This window comes from Pseudophryne corroboree, chromosome 8 (assembly GCF_028390025.1).
Source record: "Pseudophryne corroboree isolate aPseCor3 chromosome 8, aPseCor3.hap2, whole genome shotgun sequence".
NCBI lineage: Eukaryota > Metazoa > Chordata > Amphibia > Anura > Myobatrachidae > Pseudophryne > Pseudophryne corroboree.
This window is the reverse complement of record NC_086451.1, coordinates 43617635-43643699: the sequence shown is the minus strand read 5'-3', so window position 1 is coordinate 43643699 and position 26065 is coordinate 43617635.

Here is a 26065-nt window from a genome sequence, read left to right as displayed (position 1 = left end):
AGCCCGTCCATAATTGTATATACCACCTAACCGTGGTTTTTTTTTCTTTCTTTATACATACATACTAGTTACGAGTATACTATCTCTTTATCAACCAGTCTATATATTAGCAGCAGACACAGTACAGTGCGGTAGTTCACGGCTGTGGCTACCTCTGTGTCGGCACTCGGCAGCCCGTCCATAATTGTATATACCACCTAACCGTGGTTTTTTTTTCTTTCTTTATACATACATACTAGTTACGAGTATACTATCTCTTTATCAACCAGTCTATATTAGCAGCAGACACAGTACAGTGCGGTAGTTCACGGCTGTGGCTACCTCTGTGTCGGCACTCGGCAGCCCGTCCATAATTGTATATACCACCTAACCGTGGTTTTTTTTTCTTTCTTTATACATACATACTAGTTACGAGTATACTATCTCTTTATCAACCAGTCTATATATTAGCAGCAGACACAGTACAGTGCGGTAGTTCACGGCTGTGGCTACCTCTGTGTCGGCACTCGGCAGCCCGTCCATAATTGTATATACCACCTAACCGTGGTTTTTTTTTCTTTCTTTATAGTCATACTAGTTACGAGTATACTATCTCTTTATCAACCAGTCTATATTAGCAGCAGACACAGTACAGTGCGGTAGTTCACGGCTGTGGCTACCTCTGTGTCGGCACTCGGCAGCCCGTCCATAATTGTATATACCACCTAACCGTGGTTTTTTTTTCTTTCTTTATACATACATACTAGTTACGAGTATACTATCTCTTTATCAACCAGTCTATATTAGCAGCAGACACAGTACAGTGCGGTAGTTCACGGCTGTGGCTACCTCTGTGTCGGCACTCGGCAGCCCGTCCATAATTGTATATACCACCTAACCGTGGTTTTTTTTTCTTTCTTTATACATACATACTAGTTACGAGTATACTATCTCTTTATCAACCAGTCTATATATTAGCAGCAGACACAGTACAGTGCGGTAGTTCACGGCTGTGGCTACCTCTGTGTCGGCACTCGGCAGCCCGTCCATAATTGTATATACCACCTAACCGTGGTTTTTTTTCTTTCTTTATACATACATACTAGTTACGAGTATACTATCTCTTTATCAACCAGTCTATATATTAGCAGCAGACACAGTACAGTGCGGTAGTTCACGGCTGTGGCTACCTCTGTGTCGGCACTCGGCAGCCCGTCCATAATTGTATACTAGTATCCAATCCATCCATCTCCATTGTTTACCTGAGGTGCCTTTTAGTTGTGCCTATTAAAATATGGAGAACAAAAATGTTGAGGTTCCAAAATTAGGGAAAGATCAAGATCCACTTCCACCTCGTGCTGAAGCTGCTGCCACTAGTCATGGCCGAGACGATGAAATGCCAGCAACGTCGTCTGCCAAGGCCGATGCCCAATGTCATAGTACAGAGCATGTCAAATCCAAAACACCAAATATCAGTAAAAAAAGGACTCCAAAACCTAAAATAAAATTGTCGGAGGAGAAGCGTAAACTTGCCAATATGCCATTTACCACACGGAGTGGCAAGGAACGGCTGAGGCCCTGGCCTATGTTCATGGCTAGTGGTTCAGCTTCACATGAGGATGGAAGCACTCAGCCTCTCGCTAGAAAAATGAAAAGACTAAAGCTGGCAAAAGCAGTAGCACCGCAAAGAACTGTGCGTTCTTCGAAATCCCAAATCCACAAGGAGAGTCCGACTCCAATTGTGTCGGTTGCGATGCCTGACCTTCCCAACACTGGACGTGAAGAGCATGCGCCTTCCACCATTTGCACGCCCCCTGCAAGTGATGGAAGGAGCACCCGCAGTCCAGTTCCTGATAGTCAGATTGAAGATGTCAGTGTTGAAGTACACCAGGATGAGGAGGATATGGGTGTTGCTGGCGCTGGGGAGGAAATTGACCAGGAGGATTCTGATGGTGAGGTGGTTTGTTTAAGTCAGGCACCCGGGGAGACACCTGTTGTCCGTGGTAGGAATATGGCCGTTGACATGCCTGGTGAAAATACCAAAAAAATCAGCTCTTCGGTGTGGAAGTATTTCACCAGAAATGCGGACAACAGGTGTCAAGCCGTGTGTTCCCTTTGTCAAGCTGTAATAAGTAGGGGTAAGGACGTTAACCACCTCGGAACATCCTCCCTTATACGTCACCTGCAGCGCATTCATAATAAGTCAGTGACAAGTTCAAAAACTTTGGGTGACAGCGGAAGCAGTCCACTGACCAGTAAATCCCTTCCTCTTGTAACCAAGCTCACGCAAACCACCCCACCAACTCCCTCAGTGTCAATTTCCTCCTTCCCCAGGAATGCCAATAGTCCTGCAGGCAATGTCACTGGCAATTCTGACGAGTCCTCTCCTGCCTGGGATTCCTCCGATGCATCCTTGCGTGTAACGCCTACTGCTGCTGGCGCTGCTGTTGTTGCTGCTGGGAGTCGATGGTCATCCCAGAGGGGAAGTCGTAAGCCCACTTGTACTACTTCCAGTAAGCAATTGACTGTTCAACAGTCCTTTGCGAGGAAGATGAAATATCACAGCAGTCATCCTGCTGCAAAGCGGATAACTGAGGCCTTGACAACTATGTTGGTGTTAGACGTGCGTCCGGTATCCGCCGTTAGTTCACAGGGAACTAGACAATTTATTGAGGCAGTGTGCCCCCGTTACCAAATACCATCTAGGTTCCACTTCTCTAGGCAGGCGATACCGAGAATGTACACGGACGTCAGAAAAAGACTCACCAGTGTCCTAAAAAATGCAGTTGTACCCAATGTCCACTTAACCACGGACATGTGGACAAGTGGAGCAGGGCAGGGTCAGGACTATATGACTGTGACAGCCCACTGGGTAGATGTATGGACTCCCGCCGCAAGAACAGCAGCGGCGGCACCAGTAGCAGCATCTCGCAAACGCCAACTCTTTCCTAGGCAGGCTACGCTTTGTATCACCGCTTTCCAGAATACGCACACAGCTGAAAACCTCTTACGGCAACTGAGGAAGATCATCGCGGAATGGCTTACCCCAATTGGACTCTCCTGTGGATTTGTGGCATCGGACAACGCCAGCAATATTGTGTGTGCATTAAATATGGGCAAATTCCAGCACGTCCCATGTTTTGCACATACCTTGAATTTGGTGGTGCAGAATTTTTTAAAAAACGACAGGGGCGTGCAAGAGATGCTGTCGGTGGCCAGAAGAATTGCGGGACACTTTCGGCGTACAGGCACCACGTACAGAAGACTGGAGCACCACCAAAAACTACTGAACCTGCCCTGCCATCATCTGAAGCAAGAAGTGGTAACGAGGTGGAATTCAACCCTCTATATGCTTCAGAGGTTGGAGGAGCAGCAAAAGGCCATTCAAGCCTATACAATTGAGCACGATATAGTAGGTGGAATGCACCTGTCTCAAGCGCAGTGGAGAATGATTTCAACGTTGTGCAAGGTTCTGATGCCCTTTGAACTTGCCACACGTGAAGTCAGTTCAGACACTGCCAGCCTGAGTCAGGTCATTCCCCTCATCAGGCTTTTGCAGAAGAAGCTGGAGACATTGAAGGAGGAGCTAACACGGAGCGATTCCGCTAGGCATGTGGGACTTGTGGATGGAGCCCTTAATTCGCTTAACAAGGATTCACGGGTGGTCAATCTGTTGAAATCAGAGCACTACATTTTGGCCACCGTGCTCGATCCTAGATTTAAAGCCTACCTTGGATCTCTCTTTCCGGCAGACACAAGTCTGCTGGGGTTGAAAGACCTGCTGGTGACAAAATTGTCAAGTCAAGCGGAACGCGACCTGTCAACATCTCCTCCTTCACATTCTCCCGCAACTGGGGGTGCGAGGAAAAGGCTCAGAATTCCGAGCCCACCCGCTGGCGGTGATGCAGGGCAGTCTGGAGCGACTGCTGATGCTGACATCTGGTCCAGACTGAAGGACCTGACAACGATTACGGACATGTCGTCTACTGTCACTGCATATGATTCTCTCAACATTGATAGAATGGTGGAGGATTATATGAGTGACCGCATCCAAGTAGGCACGTCACACAGTCCGTACTTATACTGGCAGGAAAAAGAGGCAATTTGGAGGCCCTTGCACAAACTGGCTTTATTCTACCTAAGTTGCCCTCCCACAAGTGTGTACTCCGAAAGAGTGTTTAGTGCCGCCGCTCACCTTGTCAGCAATCGGCGTACGAGGTTACATCCAGAAAATGTGGAGAAGATGATGTTCATTAAAATGAATTATAATCAATTCCTCCGCGGAGACATTGACCAGCAGCAATTGCCTCCACAAAGTACACAGGGAGCTGAGATGGTGGATTCCAGTGGGGACGAATTGATAATCTGTGAGGAGGGGGATGTACACGGTGATATATCGGAGGGTGATGATGAGGTGGACATCTTGCCTCTGTAGAGCCAGTTTGTGCAAGGAGAGATTAATTGCTTCTTTTTGGGGGGGGGTCCAAACCAACCCGTCATATCAGTCACAGTCGTGTGGCAGACCCTGTCACTGAAATGATGGGTTGGTTAAAGTGTGCATGTCCTGTTTTGTTTATACAACATAAGGGTGGGTGGGAGGGCCCAAGGACAATTCCATCTTGCACCTCTTTTTTCTTTTCTTTTTCTTTGCGTCATGTGCTGTTTGGGGAGGGTTTTTTGGAAGGGACATCCTGCGTGACACTGCAGTGCCACTCCTAGATGGGCCCGGTGTTTGTGTCGGCCACTAGGGTCGCTTATCTTACTCACACAGCTACCTCATTGCGCCTCTTTTTTTCTTTGCGTCATGTGCTGTTTGGGGAGGGTTTTTTGGAAGGGACATCCTGCGTGACACTGCAGTGACACTCCTAGATGGGCCCGGTGTTTGTGTCGGCCACTAGGGTCGCTTATCTTACTCACACAGCTACCTCATTGCGCCTCTTTTTTTCTTTGCGTCATGTGCTGTTTGGGGAGGGTTTTTTGGAAGGGACATCCTGCGTGACACTGCAGTGCCACTCCTAGATGGGCCCGGTGTTTGTGTCGGCCACTAGGGTCGCTAATCTTACTCACACAGCTACCTCATTGCGCCTCTTTTTTTCTTTGCGTCATGTGCTGTTTGGGGAGGGTTTTTTGGAAGGGCCATCCTGCGTGACACTGCAGTGCCACTCCTAGATGGGCCCGGTGTTTGTGTCGGCCACTAGGGTCGCTTATCTTACTCACACAGCGACCTCGGTGCAAATTTTAGGACTAAAAATAATATTGTGAGGTGTGAGGTATTCAGAATAGACTGAAAATGAGTGGAAATTATGGTTTTTGAGGTTAATAATACTTTGGGATCAAAATGACCCCCAAATTCTATGATTTAAGCTGTTTTTTAGGTTTTTTGGAAAAAAACACCCGAATCCAAAACACACCCGAATCCGACAAAAAAAATTCGGTGAGGTTTTGCCAAAACGCGGTCGAACCCAAAACACGGCCGCGGAACCGAACCCAAAACCAAAACACAAAACCCGAAAAATTTCCGGCGCTCATCTCTACTATAAACCTCAGCTGGCCGTCGCCCTTGCTTAAGGACCGTAATCTGAGCCTCGGCTGAAGCCATCTTGTCAGGGTCATCATGCAAAATGCCCAGTGCTGTAAAAAAAGCATCAACACTTTTAAGCGACGGACAGTCAGGCTGCAACCCATATGCCCAGACCTGTGGGTCTCCTTGTAGCAAGGAAATCACTGTCACGAACCGGTCTCTTACCTTTGCGGGTTCTGGGGTTCATCCGTTGCCAGTGCGGTTGCTCGCGGTGCTGTGCGCCCGTGTGGGGACGCGGCGTGATCGGTGGCACAGGTAATGCAGAATCTGGGAACTGTGAGTGCGGGGACCAAATGGCCTAAGGCACTGCGGTGTGTCTGCTGTATAGGAGGTGGCCATGTTGGAGACCAAATAGGTAATACAGAGCACTTGTGAAAACACCTGTGGGCAGGTGTAAGCCAATCCCGTGCTTGTGCTGCCTTTAAGTAGGCTGGGATTATGTTACTCTGGGCCAGTGCTTTGTTGTATCAACGCTGTGCTCTAGCTCTGAGCTCTCTCCGTGCATTCCTGTGTGATTCCCGTGGTCCAGATATCGCCTCCGTTCCCAGAGGTCCGTCTGCAGCCTTCACTGCTAAAAGATCCACCAGCTCCCCGCTGTGCTGTCAGTTAATTGCACACCTTCTGGAAATTGTTGGATTCCCAGAGTCTTGCATGAGGTTACCTTGTCTGCCTACCATACAAAGTTTGGAGGATTCCATTACCCTCAGCTGTTCGTTTGTTCAACTCTGCATTTAACCCATTCATCACCTTGTCATCTACTACAGTTTCACAGTGATCTCCGGAACCCGCAAGTAACCCTATTCAGTACTTTATATTTGCTATGTTGTCATAACAAGGATAATTCTTCACAGTCTCTCAGTTAACTCTCAAAACTCCATTGCAAATCCTTACAGTTATTTCTTCATGTCTGCATTATCCAGTTAATCACATTCTACAGTTCAGCATCAAAGCTTGTTTATATTTGGACAATTCAACATTTATTCATCAGCTTGTTTTGCATACGTTTCCATGAACATTTCTTTTATTTGTCTTTGAGTTTTATCCTGTATATTATTTCTGCCATTCCTATAATACTTCAGTATAATATGATGATTAACAACTTGTCATTCAACTCTCTACTGAATTGTTATTTTTGATAAACATATGAAACGGAACTTTCTTCATCCTCCCTGCTTTCTTCATACCCCAGCACCTACACCTGTGGTTGGTCCCGGGTTAACGGATTCACAAAAACACCCGGACCTGACAGTAAGCACTGGCCACATGGATCCGTCAAGTGACCAATTCGCAGGAGGCGGTGCTACGTCAGATATCCTTTCCCGTCTGGAAAACCAGGAGTCTATACAGACACAAATAGTGCAGTTTATGCAAACTATGGCAGACCGTTAAGAGACTCTTCATACGGCTATTAAAACGTCTCAAATCCAGATTCCAACTCCGGTTGTCCCAGTTACCACTACAGCTACTCCTGTGACGCTGCCTACGTCCCGCTTGCAGTTACCCTCTCCGAGTAAGTTTGACGGAACTCCAAATCTTTGCAGAGGATTCCTGAATCAATGCGAGATCCAGTTCGAACTGTTGTCCACCAGTTTCCCATCAGCTCATTCTAAGGTTGCATATATTATTGCCCTCCTCTCCGGTCAGGCTCTGGAGTGGGCATCACCATTATGGGAAAGAGGTGATCCTATCCTCTCTAATTACAAGGAGCTCGTATCATCCTTCCGGAGAATCTTTGACGAACCAGGCAGAACCACCTCAGCATCTTTGGAGATTCTCCGTCTACGTCAAGGTTTACGTCCTGTCAGTCAATATATTATTCAGTTTCGCACGTTGTCTTCAGAGTTAAATTGGAATGAGGAGGCCTTGATCGCCGCGTTTTGGAATGGACTTTCAGGGAAAATCAAGGATGATTTAACCATCCGGGATGTGCCTACTAAACTGGATGAATTGATTTCTCTCTGTAACAAACTTGACCTACGCTACAGAGAGCGATGTTTAGAGAAATCCAGGACAGAGCGATCCAGTCCACGTTATCATCCTAGGCCTCGACAAGATTCTTCATCACAGTCGCCGGTAACAACAGAAGAATCTATGCAGATTCGGCGCTCTCGCCTCACAGAGGAAGAACGACTTCGTCGTCGACAGGGTAACCTCTGCATGTACTGCGGGTCCTCCGAACATTTAGTTAAATCCTGCAAACTCCGGCCTGGGAGACTCTCGCTCCTAGCTTATCCAAGGGAGGTTAAGCTAGGAGTTACTTTAGAACCACGTTCTGGGAAAGAGCCGACCTTGTCTATTCAATTAAAAGTTCCAAGTCCTACAGTGAAAGTTTCAGCCCTCCTAGATTCCGGGGCAGCCGAGAACTTCATCTCCTCAGCCTTTGTCATACGGTCTAAAGTTCAAACCATGCCTCTGGAAGCAGCAGTTGCTTTTACAGCAGTGGATGGAAGTCGAATTCCAGATGGTATAATTACTCATCGAACCGTATGTCTCAAGATGAAAGTTGGTGTGCTCCATTCCGAATACCTCTCCTTCTACGTGATTCCCAAAGCCTCTCAAAATGTGATACTTGGTTTACCTTGGCTGCAGAAACATAATCCTCAACTTAATTGGCAAACCATGGAAGTCCTTTCGTAGGGTAAATCTTGTACCAAGGACTGTTTAGCCTCAATTGTACCTCTCCGGTCAATTAGCCTTCCCGACCTACCTCCGGTGTATCAATCCTTTGCGGATGTTTTCAGTAAACAAGCAGCAGACTCTCTACCTCCTCATCGCGAATGGGACTGCCCAATCGTCCTGGTTCCGGGTAAAACACCTCCTAGGGGACGAATTTATCCGCTATCCATCCCAGAGACGCAAGCTATGTCTAATTATATACAGGAAAATCTAACCAAAGGATTTATCAGACCATCTTCTTCACCTGCAGGAGCCGGATTCTTCTTCGTTAAGAAGAAGGACGGTGGGTTACGACCATGCCTAGATTACCGTGGACTCAATGAGATCACTGTGAAAAACAAGTACCCATTACCCTTAATTCCAGAATTATTTGACCGGGTAAAGGGAGCTACTGTGTTTACAAAATTGGATCTCCGAGGGGCCTACAATTTAATCCGCATCCGGGCAAGGGACGAGTGGAAGACTGCTTTTAATACCCGGGATGGGCATTACGAATACCTTGTAATGCCTTTTGGTCTTTGTAATGCACCCGCAGTTTTTCAAAGCTATGTGAATGAACTTTTTCGTGATCTTCTCTACAAGTGTCTAGTAGTGCACTTTTGAAGTATCTTCCATACCGTTCCTTGGTTACATCATTTCTGGATCAGAGCTATGTATGGATCCCGGTAAGGTACAAGCTATCCGAGATTGGTCCACTCCTACAACTCTCAAGGGGATTCAGCGATTTCTTGGCTTTGCTAATTTCTATAGGAGATTCATTAAGAATTATTCTTCGTTAGCTGCTCCCATCACAGCCCTAACTCGCAAGGGAGCAAATCCTACGAACTGGTCTTCTGAAGCAATCAAAGCCTTCTCTGATTTAAAGCAAGCCTTTGGGTCAGCCCCCATTCTTCGACAGCCTGATTTGAATCGTCCCTTTCTACTAGAGGTGGATGCATCTACAGAAGCAGTAGGAGCTGTGTTATCACAAGTCTTTGAAGATAAAAAGGTCAATCCCTGCGGATATTTCTCCCGTAAGTTCCTCCCGGCAGAACGTAATTATGCAATCGGTGAGCAAGAGTTACTTGCCATCAAGTTGGCATTTGAGGAGTGGAGATACCTTCTAGAAGGAGCACAACATCGCATTACAGTTTATACTGATCATAAGAATCTTCTGTATCTGCAGTCAGCTCAGTGTTTGAATCCACGACAAGCTAGATGGGCGCTTTTCTTCACACAATTTGATTTCAAGCTCACCTATCGTCCAGGGTCTCAGAACAAAAAGGCAGATGCCCTTTCCCGGTCCTTTGCTTCTTCTGAATTAAATGATGCTACCACGAATCAAGCCATTGTGAATCCTACGTCCTTTTTAATGACTCGAACCTCTCCAGTTCCTCCGCCTGGCAAGACCTTTGTCGCCACAAGTCTTCGAAAACGGCTGCTTACCTGGGCTCACTCCTCTTCCTTCATGGGTCATCCTGGGGTTCTAAAGACTCTCAAATTTATTCAACAGTCTTATTGGTGGCCACGTCTCAAAGCCAATGTCCAAGAGTTTATAGCAGCATGTCCTAAATGTGCCCAACATAAGAGTCCAAGAAGTTCTCCACCAGGTTTATTACATCCACTATCCATACCCAAACAACCATGGACTCATATCTCAATGGATTTCGTGACCGATCTACCTCCATCAAAAGGGCGAAATACCATTTGGGTGATAGTGGATCGATTTTCGAAAATGGCACATTTCATTCCATTAACTGGGTTACCATCAGCCCCTTTACTAGCCAGATTGTTCATCTCTGAAATCTTCAAGTTGCATGGCCTTCCTCGAGAGATTATCTCTGATCGGGGAACACAGTTTGTGGCCAAGTTTTGGAGGTCGCTTTGTTCATCTTTAAATGTCAAGTTGAATTTTTCTTCTGCATATCATCCTCAGACAGATGGACAAACTGAGAGAGTCAACCAAGACCTTGAAACATTTCTCCGGCTATATATATCGTCCTCACAGGATGACTGGGTTGACTACCTTCCATTGGCAGAATTTGCTCATAATAATCTCTTCCATTCATCTTCAGAATCTACGCCCTTTTATATTAACTTCGGCTTTCATCCTCGTGTGCCAGAGTTCCATCCATTGCCAGCCCTAGAGGTTCCAGCGGCAGATCAAGAGCTTCAACGTCTATCTAGAATCTGGAGTTGTGTACGTAAGTCCTTGGTCAAAACTTTCGCTCGTTATAAATCTTTTGCAGATAGAAAACGTAAAGCTGTACCGAATTACAAAGTGGGAGACCAAGTTTGGATTTCTACGCGCAATCTCAGGTTCAAAGTTCCTTCTAAGAAATTTGCTCCCAAGTTTATTGGTCCATTTCCCATTGTAAAGGTACTCAACCCTGTGTCATACAAAGTCAAGTTGCCACCGTCTTTGAGAATTCCTAACGCCTTTCATACATCTTTACTGAAGCCTTTGATTCTCAATAAGTTCCGTACTACCCAGTCCAAATCTCCTAAAGTTCACTCTTTGCAGAATGAGGAATTTGAAGTTAAAGAGATTGTGGACTCACGTTCCCGATATGGACGTTTACAGTTTTTGGTCGACTGGAAGGGTTACGGTCCGGAGGAGAGATCCTGGGTTTTCTCTGAAGATGTTCATGCTCCAAGACTGGTACAGAAATACTTCTCCAAAAATCCTGACAAGGTTCAAAGGTGTTCGGAGACCACCCGTAGAAGAGGGGGTACTGTCACGAACCGGTCTCTTACCTTTGCGGGTTCTGGGGTTCATCCGTTGCCAGTGCGGTTGCTCGCGGTGCTGTGCGCCTGTGTGGGGACGCGGCGTGATCGGTGGCACAGGTAATGCAGAATCTGGGAACTGTGAGTGCGGGGACCAAATGGCCTAAGGCACTGCGGTGTGTCTGCTGTATAGGAGGTGGCCATGTTGGAGACCAAATAGGTAATACAGAGCACTTGTGAAAACACCTGTGGGCAGGTGTAAGCCAATCCCGTGCTTGTGCTGCCTTTAAGTAGGCTGGGATTATGTTACTCTGGGCCAGTGCTTTGTTGTATCAACGCTGTGCTCTAGCTCTAAGCTCTCTCCGTGCATTCCTGTGTGATTCCCGTGGTCCAGATATCGCCTCCGTTCCCAGAGGTCTGTCTGCAGCCTTCACTGCTAAAAGATCCACCAGCTCCCCGCTGTGCTGTCAGTTAATTGCACACCTTCTGGAAATTGTTGGATTCCCAGAGTCTTGCATGAGGTTACCTTGTCTGCCTACCATACAAAGTTTGGAGGATTCCATTACCCTAAGCTGTTCGTTTGTTCAACTCTGCATTTAACCCATTCATCACCTTGTCATCTACTACAGTTTCACAGTGATCTCCGGAACCCGCAAGTAACCCTATTCAGTACTTTATATTTGCTATGTTGTCATAACAAGGATAATTCCTCACAGTCTCTCAGTTAACTCTCAAAACTCCATTGCAAATCCTTACAGTTATTTCTTCATGTCTGCATTATCCAGTTAATCACATTCTACAGTTCAGCATCAAAGCTTGTTTATATTTGGACAATTCAACATTTATTCATCAGCTTGTTTTGCATACGTTTCCATGAACATTTCTTTTATTTGTCTTTGAGTTTTATCCTGTATATTATTTCTGCCATTCCTATAATACTTCAGTATAATATGATGATTAACAACTTGTCATTCAACTCTCTACTGAATTGTTATTTTTAATAAACATATGAAATGGAACTTTCTTCATCCTCCCTGCTTTCTTCATACCCCAGCACCTACACCTGTGGTTGGTCCCGGGTTAACGGATTCACAAAAACACCCGGACCTGACAATCACCATGCCCACCCGCTGAATCTCCGACCCAGAAGACTGGGGCCTAAGCCTGAAATATAGCTTACAGCTCTCCTTGAAACAAAAGAACTGCAAGCGATCTCCAGAAAAACGATCCGGGAGATTTACTTTCGGCTCCTTAACCCCTGAACTTGCCGCTGCTGCTGCGGGAGCTCCGCTAGCGGCCAGCGGGGTGTTCATTTTAATGGACATCTCATTAAATTGTCGAGTCAGGACCTGCACCTGATCGCCCACCTGTTGCAAAGTATTTTGAGGGGTATGCTCCATATTCCCACAAAATTTCAACAGGAGTAAGGCTGCTGAATATGTTACGCACACCAGTGCTAACAGGAGTATACCGGTGTATGAACAGAGAGGGATGCGAAGAAAACGAACTCACAGACAGTATAACATAACATACACAGGAGGTGATGGAATAACTAATAAACACAAAGTGAACGGAGAAGCCCAAAGGCTCAGGAACTGGGTGTCTCCCTAGTGTCAGGAATGCTCAGATGGAATAGAGCGGACAATGAAGCGAGATGTAGTGATTTAACATGTGGAGCACCCGAAATGATGTTGCTAAGAGCAACAGAAAAAACCCAAAAGGGTTACCAACGGGTGTGGGAATAAACTCCTTGGTCAGAGATAGAAATATAGACACAAGGAGAGTATCCACAATCCTAACCCCCACTTGCAGGGCACAGGTTCAGCTTACTGCCATTAAACTGACACCTGGACGCCCTGCACAGTGAGGGAGGATTAAGCAAGCAGGTCTGAGAGTACAGCCGCAAACCTGCTGGGTTCACAGAATAGCAAAAGAACCCAAGCAGGTTAAACAACTGACTCCAGTCTTACTGCTAGGTCCGGATTGGCAGAATGAAGTACCGAATCCCAAGGCCTATTTGCAGTAAGCAACAAGTAAATACAACGTCACACAGTACTAGCTAACTCTCTGGAACTGACTAACAAACAAAGATTCAGCAGCATTTGCCTAGCCTGAGAGGATGGTTTATATAGCAGGTGCTGTCCACGCCCCACTCAGACCTCACAGACTGTGAGCACAAAACCAGCGCCGGATTCCCTGCCGTGCACAGAGCCTGTAACCACTGTACAGTAAAAACCCGGACCGGAGTATATGCTGCGCTCAGGTTACTTCGCTAACACTTGCCTCCCGGTTGCCATGGCGACGTGGCAGCACAGAGCAGGAGATCCTAACTAGAAGATGAAACATAAAGTCTTAAAAAGGTTTCCAACTCCTGATTTACCCTCTCCATCTGCCCATTCGTCTGAGGGTGGTAGGCTGACGAAAACTTGAGGTTGACTTGCATGGCAGAACAATGGGCTCTCCAAAATCTTGCCACGAACTGAACTCCACGGTCAGATATAATTTCAGTGGGTAGTCCATGTAAACGGAAAATCTCCCGTAGGAAGATTTGAGCAAGTTTTGGAGCAGAAGGAAGACCCTGGAGTGGAACAAAATGGGCCATTTTGGTAAACCTGTCGACCACTACCCAGATGGTATTAAATCCTTGAGAAGAGGGAAGGTGAGAGATGAAATCCATGGACAAGTGTGACCAGGGACGGCTGGGAACTGATAACGGCTGTAACTGACCTGCCGGAGACTGACGGGGAGTCTTGTGCTGAGCACACTTGGGGCAGGACGCCACGAGTGCTTGATGTCGACCTTCATTTTCGGCCACCAGTAAGTTTCGGAGAGGAACTTGAAAGTCTTTAGGACACCAGGATGCCCAGTGAATTTAGAGTGATGAGCCCAAGACAGCAACTTGGGACGAAGCTCAGGAGAAACAAAAATCTTGCCAGGAGGCGGAACAGGAGTAACTTGAGACGAGGCAAATACAACTGGATTTAGAATGGAATGCGGAACTGGATCGGACGTCTCTTCTTCGGATTCCATAGATCGGGACAGAGCATCTGCTTTGGTATTCTGAGAACCTGGGCGGAAATGAAGCTTGAAGTTGAAACGGGAGGAGAACATAGCCCACCGGGACTGGCGAGGATTAAGACACTGGGCTGCCTTTAAGTAGAGCAAGTTCTTGTGATCCGTGTAGATGTTGAATGGAAACTTTGCCCCTTTCAGGAGATACCTCCACTCCTCGAGGGCCAGCTTGATCGCCAGTAATTCTTGATCACCGATGGAATAATTAGCTTCCGCAGGAAGGAATTTGCGAGAGAAGAACACACAGGGATGAATCTTCCCATCAGCTCCAATTTGGGAGAGAACATCTCCAACTCCCACTGTAGAAGCATCTACCTCCAACTCGAATGGCTTGTTAACATCTGGTTGCGACAGAACTGGAGCAGACATGAAAGCCTGCTTGATTTTTTGAAACGCAGCTAAGGCATCTTCTGACCAGTTGGAATGATCTGCCCCCTTTCGAGTTAAGCTGGTAATAGGAGCAATGAGAGTTGAGAATCCTCTGATGAATTTCCTATAATAATTAGCGAATCCCAGAAATCGCTGAATGGACTTGAGAGTACTCGGAATAGACCAGTTAGCAATAGCCTCTAACTTTGTCGGGTCCATCTGGAGATCCTATCCAGAAATTATATACCCCAGGAAGGTATGGAAGGAACTTCGAAGGTACATTTAGACAACTTGCCGTAGAGACGGTTCTCACGAAGACGTCGGAGGACCTCACGAACTTGTAGGCGATGTGAAGAGAGATCTTGGGAGAAGATGAGGATATCATCCAGGTAAACTACGAGATATTTATACAGAACATCACGGAAGATTTCGTTAACAAAGTGCTGGAACACTGCTGGGGCATTGCTCAACCCGAATGGCATTACTAGGTACTCGTAATGACCATCCCGAGTATTAAAGGCTGTCTTCCATTCATCACCACTTCGGATTCTGATGAGATTGTAGGCACCGCGGAGATCTAACTTGGTGAAGATGCGGGCTCCCTTGACTCTATCAAATAATTCAGTGATGAGAGGTAATGGATAGCTGTTTTTGATGGTAATATCGTTGAGACCCCGGTAATCGATGCATGGACGTAATCCTCCATCTTTCTTTTTAACAAAGAAAAAGCCTGCACCAGCGGGTGAAGACGAAGGGCGGATGAACCCTTTCTGTAAATTCTCTCTGATGTATTCACTCACTGCCTCTGTTTCAGGTACGGATAACGGATAAGTACGCCCTCTAGGTGGCTTCTTGCTGGGAATGAGGTCAATGGGGCAATCCCACTCTCTATGGGGCGGCAGAACATCAGCGGCCTTTTCACTGAAGACGTCAGAGAAATCTTGGTAGGCCACAGGAAGACTTGACTGGGTTTTAACTTCAGAAGACCTTACAGGACGAACTTGGGCTAGACAGGACTGGCGGCAATGTGAACCCCAGGAAGTCAGTTGTATCGTGGACCAGTCAATCTGCGGATTATGTAGCTGGAGCCAGGGCATACCCAACACGATCTCCTGGGTTGCCTGAGGGATGACTAGGAACTTAATTAACTCCGAATGCATGAACCCGACTCCCAGCACCACTGGCCTGGTTTGATGAGAGATGTAACCCTTGGAAATTCGGCTACCATCCACTGCAGTGATATAGACTGGATAGGTGAGTTCACAGACAGGTAGACGGAACTTACCAACTGCAGCTTGAGTAATGAAGTTTCCAGCAGCTCCACAGTCCACTAACGCGGTTACAGACTGGAGTCCAGCCGTAGTCTCTAAGGTCACAGGAAGAATAAGGTCTTGGCTTGAAGGAGCTTGTCTAGAAGATCCCAACTTGACTCCTCCTTTACAAGTCAGGATCTGGCGTTTCCCGAACGCACTGTACAAGAATTAATTTGGTGACCTGTAACCGCACAATAAAGACACAGTCTCTCTCGAAGTCTTCTTGACCGCTCCTCAGGGGTTAAGCAGGACCTATTAATTTGCATAGGCTCATCAGAAGGTGGAGGCTGAAATTGTGCTGAAGGTACCATTCTTGGCTTGCGAGGCTCACCACGAGCACGCTCACTATTGCGTTTGCGAATGCGAGAGTCCAACTTGATGCACTAGGAAATTAACTCTGGTAATTGCTCAGGAATGTCACGGGTAGCCAGTTCCTCTTTGATCCGATCCGAGAGTCCATGCCAGAAGGCTGCTACCAGGGCTTGGTTATTCCACTGAATCTCTGCGGCTAATGTCTGGAACTGGATGACGTATTGACCCATACTATGGGTACCTTGACGAAGTTGGATAAGATCTGCAGAGGTTGATGTTGCACGACCCGGTTCATCAAAGATGCGTCTGAAGGTTGACACAAATTTGGTGTAGTTATTCATCAGGGGGTCAGCACGTTCCCACAGAGGGGACACCCAACTCAAGGCTGATCCAGAGAGCAGAGAAATGATGTAGGCAACCTTGGATCTTGGCGTGGGGAAATTGTGTGGTAACAACTCAAACTGGATTTCACACTGATTAAGAAACCCGCGACATAGCTTCGGACTGCCATCATATTTGCTGGGCACGGGTAGGTGCAAGCGTGACACTGGAGTCGATGCAGCCGGTGAGGAAGAAACCACAGCACTTGCAGGTGCAGGGGTAACTGGAACTGAAGAAGCAAGTACACTAGGCAGAGATTGTTGTAGTGTATCCAGACGGGATGACATTCCTTGCAGGAACTGGAACATCTGCTGCTGCGCAGCCTCTTGACCATCCAAACGGGAGACCAGATTTTGTAAGGCTCCTGACCCCACATTCTGACCACCATCTGAGTCCATCGGTCCTGGACTTACTGTCAGGTTCGGTATGGATTGTGTCCCCGGAGGGGGCGCTAGTGAGTCAGTGGAGGTAGGATGGAAGAAGTGAGGAGGCTGGATTGGATTCCTGCGCATGTGCGCGTTGTTGTTTTATTAAACAAAAAGGTCAAACAATATGGCAGCAGGAATACTTGCAATAACAAACAATAAATGCAATTGGTATGGTGCAGCGTGGAAGCTGAGAGTCTATGGCAATAACAGTAGCTGTATAAACAATCAGGGGATCGTTATGCTGGTATGGGAACCAGAGATAGTTGACCGTGGAGCCAGCAGAGATGGTAACAATGGTAGCAAGCCTCGTAACAAATGCAGGAGACAGGTGTAAAGTTCACAGTGCTGTTGGAAGTTACACTGGCAGCTTGCAGGCTGATGCACAGGTGAGATGATGAGATGCACCTGGAGAGAGAGTCTCTACTGCAGAGGGCTGGAGCACACTGTAGCTGTGAAAGGTGTGGAGCCTGATAACAGATGCAGGAATGCTGGTGCTTGTGGTTCCACGGTGGTATCAGAACAGGCTGGAAGGCAAACAGGAACACAGGGGAACTGGAGAGCGGATCCAGACACACGAGTAGCAGGAGTGACACGAAGTCCAGGACAAGGACTGACTCACCCTGCTCCTCCGGATATACCCCTCGGTCTGCAGGCATTGGCTGGAGTGGAAACGAGGAGGTGCGGCCAAGCTCCGGATTGGCTGTCACACTAGTCAGAGGAGAACTGTCATGGCGGCGCCCATGCCGCGGCCCGGCCGGAACGCGGCGTGCATGCACGCTTGCTGACAACAGGAGCGTTCCTAGGCCCAGGACGGCATCCAGCGACAGGGACCCCGGACGGAGGCCGCACCGACGGACAGATGCAGCTGTGGTAAGTCGATTCCTGACATAATGTGACTAACAGACACTGCTGTTCAGTGTAACGTGACTAACGGACACTGCTGTGCGGTGTAACGTGACTAACGGGCAATGCTGTGCAGTGTAACGTGACTAACGGGCAATGCTGTGCGGTGTAACGTGACTAACGGGCAATGCTGTGCGGTGTAACGTGACTAACGGACACTGCTGTCCGGTGTAATGTGACTAAAGAACACTGCTGTGCGGTGTAACGTGACTAACGGACACTGCTGTGCGGTGTAACGTGGCTAACGGACACTGCTGTGCGGTGTAACGTGGCTAACGGACACTGCTGTGCGGTGTAATGTGACTAACGGACACTACTGTGTGGTGTAATGTGACTAACGGACACTGCTGTGCGGGGTTATGTGACTAACGGACACTACTGTGTGGTGTAATGTGACTAACGGACACTGCTGTGCGGGGTTATGTGAACTGGCACTATTCTGTGGCCCTTCGGCGCGCACTATCCCTGTTCTGAGCATGGCCAGAGGAAACTGTTGCCCTGAGGTCTTCAAGATCTAGAACTGGCCCTGTCATCAATTTTAAATGTGAATAAGTGGCACTATTATGTGGCATAATATGAATCAGGGGCACTACGTTTGGGTTAATGTGCATAAGATTGTAATACTGTGTGGCGTAATTTGAATTGTGGGTACCTTTGTGGTCACGCCGCTTCCTTGTGTGGCCACACCCCATTTTGCAGTGCGCGCTATACCTTTTTTACGGATGGGAGGGCGCCAAACACTCTAGCACCGGCCCTGCTCAGGACCCCACACAATTCACGTTTTCCATGTCACCTGGCAGCTGCACTGTGTATCACCAACTGTCACATTTAAAAAATCTACAGGTGACCTGCAAAACATGAACCGTGTGGGGTCCTGAGGACTGAGTTTTAGAACCTGTGATACTGTATAGATAGTCTCCCTCAAATTCATAGCTGATTATCATAGTCATCTGATATTAATATACAGTATCATACAGTCGTATGAAGTTCTATTTCATGTATGCACACTGATTTTTGATTGAAAAAGCGTCTTTATTGGCATAAAGTAGCAAAAAACAGACGGGTATATTTGACAAACATAAGTGCCGTGTCGCAGCACAGGCCAAAACACAGCACAGATGCAGACTGTATAGTGCAGTCGAAGAACTACGGTGCAGGCCTGTAGCCTACACTGTAGTTCTCAGACTGCACTATGCATTTAAACGATACAATAACACAACAGTTAATAAGGCTATGGGTGTGGAGGGTAGGAGGGTGAGGGAGGGTGAGTCACATGCCCGAAGCTTTATTGAAGGACAGACACATATAAGGGGAGGGGCAATAAATAGAAAAGACATCAATAAAACAACAGACATTGGCCCTCATTCCGAGTTGTTCGCTCGGTATTTTTCATCGCATCGCAGTGAAAATCCGCTTAGTACGCATGCGCAAAGTTCGCACTGCGACTGCGCCAAGTAACTTTACTATGAAGAAAGTATTTTTACTCACGGCTTTTTCTTCGCTCCGGCGATCGTAATGTGATTGACAGGAAATGGGTGTTACTGGGCGGAAACACGGCGTTTCAGGGGCGTGTGGCTGAAAACGCTACCGTTTCCGGAAAAAACGCAGGAGTGGCCGGAGAAACGGTGGGAGTGCCTGGGCGAACGCTGGGTGTGTTTGTGACGTCAACCAGGAACGACAAGCACTGAACTGATCGCACAGGCAGAGTAAGTCTGAAGCTACTCTGAAACTGCTAAGTAGTTAGTAATCGCAATATTGCGCATACATCGGTCGCAATTTTAAGAAGCTAAGATTCACTCCCAGTAGGCGGCGGCTTAGCGTGTGTAACTCTGCTAAATTCGCCTTGCGACCGATCAACTCGGAATGAGGGCCCTTGTGAGTGAGGGGGAAGGGCCACGGTCCCAAAGTCTCATTATTCAGTTCAAACAAGGGGAGAGGGGCAGAAAAAGGGGTTTTTTAGTCCTCTTCTTCCTCAGGGCTGTCCATGATGGAATAGTCTCTGAGCAAGCTGTGAACCAGTATGCACACTGATTAGTCACTTATATGCATATACTTTATATCGTGTAAAGTGATTCAAAAACAAATATGTGAAACTGGATAGCATACACATATTAACTATGGGGAGCACAAATAAACTGAAATTATATTGAAATGATGGCCCTCATTCCGAGTTGTTCGCTCTGTATTTTTCATCGCATCGCAGTGAAAATCCGCTTAGTACGCATGCGCAAAGTTCGCACTGCGACTGCGCCAAGTAACTTTACTATGAAGAAAGTATTTTTACTCACGGCTTTTTCTTCGCTCCGGCGATCGTAATGTGATTGACAGGAAATGGGTGTTACTGGGCGGAAACACGGCGTTTCAGGGGCGTGTGGCTGAAAACGCTACCGTTTCCGGAAAAAACACAGGAGTGGCCGGAGAAACGGTGGGAGTGCCTGGGCGAACGCTGGGTGTGTTTGTGACGTCAACCAGGAACGACAAGCACTGAACTGATCGCACAGGCAGAGTAAGTCTGAAGCTACTCTGAAACTGCTAAGTAGTTAGTAATCGCAATATTGCGCATACATCGGTCGCAATTTTAAGAAGCTAAGATTCACTCCCAGTAGGCGGCGGCTTAGCGTGTGTAACTCTGCTAAATTCGCCTTGCGACCGATCAACTCGGAATGAGGGCCGATATATGAATATATATAAATTATATATATATATATATTAGAGATGAGCGCCGGAAATTTTTCGGGTTTTGTGTTTTGGTTTTGGGTTCGGTTCCGCGGCCGTGTTTTGGGTTCGACCGCGTTTTGGCAAAACCTCACCGAATTTTTTTTGTCGGATTCGGGTGTGTTTTGGATTCGGGTGTTTTTTCCAAAAAACCTAAAAAACAGCTTAAATCATAGAATTTGGCGGTCATTTTGATCCCAAAGTATTATTAACCTCAAAAACCATAATTTCCACTCATTTTCAGTCTATTCTGAATACCTCACACCTCACAATATTATTTTTAGTCCTAAAATTTGCACCGAGGTCGCTGTGTGAGTAAGATAAGCGACCCTAGTGGCCGACACAAACACCGGGCCCATCTAGGAGTGGCACTGCAGTGTCACGCAGGATGGCCCTTCCAAAAAACCCTCCCCAAACAGCACATGACGCAAAGAAAAAAAGAGGCGCAATGAGGTAGCTGTGTGAGTAAGATTAGCGACCCTAGTGGCCGACACAAACACCGGGCCCATCTAGGAGTGGCACTGCAGTGTCACGCAGGATGTCCCTTCCAAAAAACCCTCCCCAAACAGCACATGACGCAAAGAAAAAAAGAGGCGCAATGAGGTAGCTGTGTGAGTAAGATAAGCGACCCTAGTGGCCGACACAAACACCGGGCCCATCTAGGAGTGTCACTGCAGTGTCACGCAGGATGTCCCTTCCAAAAAACCCTCCCCAAACAGCACATGACGCAAAGAAAAAAAGAGGCGCAATGAGGTAGCTGTGTGAGTAAGATAAGCGACCCTAGTGGCCGACACAAACACCGGGCCCATCTAGGAGTGGCACTGCAGTGTCACGCAGGATGTCCCTTCCAAAAAACCCTCCCCAAACAGCACATGACGCAAAGAAAAAGAAAAGAAAAAAGAGGTGCAAGATGGAATTGTCCTTGGGCCCTCCCACCCACCCTTATGTTGTATAAACAAAACAGGACATGCACACTTTAACCAACCCATCATTTCAGTGACAGGGTCTGCCACACGACTGTGACTGATATGACGGGTTGGTTTGGACCCCCCCCAAAAAAGAAGCAATTAATCTCTCCTTGCACAAACTGGCTCTACAGAGGCAAGATGTCCACCTCATCATCACCCTCCGATATATCACTGTGTACATCCCCCTCCTCACAGATTATCAATTCGTCCCCACTGGAATCCACCATCTCAGCTCCCTGTGTACTTTGTGGAGGCAATTGCTGCTGGTCAATGTCTCCGCGGAGGAATTGATTATAATTCATTTTAATGAACATCATCTTCTCCACATTTTCTGGATGTAACCTCGTACGCCGATTGCTGACAAGGTGAGCGGCGGCACTAAACACTCTTTCGGAGTACACACTTGTGGGAGGGCAACTTAGGTAGAATAAAGCCAGTTTGTGCAAGGGCCTCCAAATTGCCTCTTTTTCCTGCCAGTATAAGTACGGACTGTGTGACGTGCCTACTTGGATGCGGTCACTCATATAATCCTCCACCATTCTATCAATGTTGAGAGAATCATATGCAGTGACAGTAGACGACATGTCCGTAATCGTTGTCAGGTCCTTCAGTCCGGACCAGATGTCAGCATCAGCAGTCGCTCCAGACTGCCCTGCATCACCGCCAGCGGGTGGGCTCGGAATTCTGAGCCTTTTCCTCGCACCCCCAGTTGCGGGAGAATGTGAAGGAGGAGATGTTGACAGGTCGCGTTCCGCTTGACTTGACAATTTTGTCACCAGCAGGTCTTTCAACCCCAGCAGACTTGTGTCTGCCGGAAAGAGAGATCCAAGGTAGGCTTTAAATCTAGGATCGAGCACGGTGGCCAAAATGTAGTGCTCTGATTTCAACAGATTGACCACCCGTGAATCCTTGTTAAGCGAATTAAGGGCTCCATCCACAAGTCCCACATGCCTAGCGGAATCGCTCCGTGTTAGCTCCTCCTTCAATGTCTCCAGCTTCTTCTGCAAAAGCCTGATGAGGGGAATGACCTGACTCAGGCTGGCAGTGTCTGAACTGACTTCACGTGTGGCAAGTTCAAAGGGCATCAGAACCTTGCACAACTTTGAAATCATTCTCCACTGCGCCTGAGACAGGTGCATTCCACCTACTATATCGTGCTCAATTGTATAGGCTTGAATGGCCTTTTGCTGCTCCTCCAACCTCTGAAGCATATAGAGGGTTGAATTCCACCTCGTTACCACTTCTTGCTTCAGATGATGGCAGGGCAGGTTCAGTAGTTTTTGGTGGTGCTCCAGTCTTCTGTACGTGGTGCCTGTACGCCGAAAGTGTCCCGCAATTCTTCTGGCCACCGACAGCATCTCTTGCACGCCCCTGTCGTTTTTTAAAAAATTCTGCACCACCAAATTCAAGGTATGTGCAAAACATGGGACGTGCTGGAATTTGCCCATATTTAATGCACACACAATATTGCTGGCGTTGTCCGATGCCACAAATCCACAGGAGAGTCCAATTGGGGTAAGCCATTCCGCGATGATCTTCCTCAGTTGCCGTAAGAGGTTTTCAGCTGTGTGCGTATTCTGGAAAGCGGTGATACAAAGCGTAGCCTGCCTAGGAAAGAGTTGGCGTTTGCGAGATGCTGCTACTGGTGCCGCCGCTGCTGTTCTTGCGGCGGGAGTCCATACATCTACCCAGTGGGCTGTCACAGTCATATAGTCCTGACCCTGCCCTGCTCCACTTGTCCACATGTCCGTGGTTAAGTGGACATTGGGTACAACTGCATTTTTTAGGACACTGGTGAGTCTTTTTCTGACGTCCGTGTACATTCTCGGTATCGCCTGCCTACAGAAGTGGAACCTAGATGGTATTTGGTAACGGGGGCACACTGCCTCAATAAATTGTCTAGTTCCCTGTGAACTAACGGCGGATACCGGACGCACGTCTAACACCAACATAGTTGTCAAGGCCTCAGTTATCCGCTTTGCAGCAGGATGACTGCTGTGATATTTCATCTTCCTCGCAAAGGACTGTTGAACAGTCAATTGCTTACTGGAAGTAGTACAAGTGGGCTTACGACTTCCCCTCTGGGATGACCATCGACTCCCGGCGTTACACGCAAGGATGCATCGCAGGAATCCCAGGCAGGAGAGGACTCGTCAGAATTGCCAGTGACATTGCCTGCAGGACTATTGGCATTCCTGGGGAAGGAGGAAATTGACACTGAGGGAGTTGGTGGGGTGGTTTGCGTGAGCTTGGTTACAAGAGGAAGGGATTTACTGGTCAGTGGACTGCTTCCGCTGTCACCCAAAGTTTTTGAACTTGTCACTGACTTATTATGAATGCGCTGCAGGTGACGTATAAGGGAGGATGTTCCGAGGTGGTTAACGTCCTTACCCCTACTTATTACAGCTTGACAAAGGGAACACACGGCTTGACACCTGTTGTCCGCATTTCTGGTGAAATACTTCCACACCGAAGAGCTGATTTTTTTGGTATTTTCACCAGGCATGTCAACGGCCATATTCCTACCACGGACAACAGGTGTCTCCCCGGGTGCCTGACTTAAACAAACCACCTCACCATCAGAATCCTCCTGGTCAATTTCCTCCCCAGCGCCAGCAACACCCATATCCTCCTCATCCTGGTGTACTTCAACACTGACATCTTCAATCTGACTATCAGGAACTGGACTGCGGGTGCTCCTTCCATCACTTGCAGGGGGCGTGCAAATGGTGGAAGGCGCATGCTCTTCACGTCCAGTGTTGGGAAGGTCAGGCATCGCAACCGACACAATTGGAGTCGGACTCTCCTTGTGGATTTGGGATTTCGAAGAACGCACAGTTCTTTGCGGTGCTACTGCTTTTGCCAGCTTTAGTCTTTTCATTTTTCTAGCGAGAGGCTGAGTGCTTCCATCCTCATGTGAAGCTGAACCACTAGCCATGAACATAGGCCAGGGCCTCAGCCGTTCCTTGCCACTCCGTGTGGTAAATGGCATATTGGCAAGTTTACGCTTCTCCTCCGACAATTTTATTTTAGGTTTTGGAGTCCTTTTTTTACTGATATTTGGTGTTTTGGATTTGACATGCTCTGTACTATGACATTGGGCATCGGCCTTGGCAGACGACGTTGCTGGCATTTCATCGTCTCGGCCATGACTAGTGGCAGCAGCTTCAGCACGAGGTGGAAGTGGATCTTGATCTTTCCCTAATTTTGGAACCTCAACATTTTTGTTCTCCATATTTTAATAGGCACAACTAAAAGGCACCTCAGGTAAACAATGGAGATGGATGGATTGGATACTAGTATACAATTATGGACGGGCTGCCGAGTGCCGACACAGAGGTAGCCACAGCCGTGAACTACCGCACTGTACTGTGTCTGCTGCTAATATATAGACTGGTTGATAAAGAGATAGTATACTCGTAACTAGTATGTATGTATAAAGAAAGAAAAAAAAACCACGGTTAGGTGGTATATACAATTATGGACGGGCTGCCGAGTGCCGACACAGAGGTAGCCACAGCCGTGAACTACCGCACTGTACTGTGTCTGCTGCTAATATATAGACTGGTTGATAAAGAGATAGTATACTCGTAACTAGTATGTATGTATAAAGAAAGAAAAAAAAACAACGGTTAGGTGGTATATACAATTATGGACGGGCTGCCGAGTGCCGACACAGAGGTAGCCACAGCCGTGAACTACCGCACTGTACTGTGTCTGCTGCTAATATATAGACTGGTTGATAAAGAGATAGTATACTCGTAACTAGTATGTATGTATAAAGAAAGAAAAAAAAACCACGGTTAGGTGGTATATACAATTATGGACGGGCTGCCGAGTGCCGACACAGAGGTAGCCACAGCCGTGAACTACCGCACTGTACTGTGTCTGCTGCTAATATATAGACTGGTTGATAAAGAGATAGTATACTCGTAACTAGTATGTATGTATAAAGAAAGAAAAAAAAACAACGGTTAGGTGGTATATACAATTATGGACGGGCTGCCGAGTGCCGACACAGAGGTAGCCACAGCCGTGAACTACCGCACTGTACTGTGTCTGCTGCTAATATAGACTGGTTGATAAAGAGATAGTATACTCGTAACTAGTATGTATGTATAAAGAAAGAAAAAAAAACCACGGTTAGGTGGTATATACAATTATGGACGGGCTGCCGAGTGCCGACACAGAGGTAGCCACAGCCGTGAACTACCGAACTGTACTGTGTCTGCTGCTAATATATAGACTGGTTGATAAAGAGATAGTATACTCGTAACTAGTATGTATGTATAAAGAAAGAAAAAAAAACCACGGTTAGGTGGTATATACAATTATGGACGGGCTGCCGAGTGCCGACACAGAGGTAGCCACAGCCGTGAACTACCGCACTGTACTGTGTCTGCTGCTAATATATAGACTGGTTGATAAAGAGATAGTATACTCGTAACTAGTATGTATGTATAAAGAAAGAAAAAAAACCACGGTTAGGTGGTATATACAATTATGGACGGGCTGCCGAGTGCCGACACAGAGGTAGCCACAGCCGTGAACTACCGCACTGTACTGTGTCTGCTGCTAATATATAGACTGGTTGATAAAGAGATAGTATACTCGTAACTAGTATGTATGTATAAAGAAAGAAAAAAAAACCACGGTTAGGTG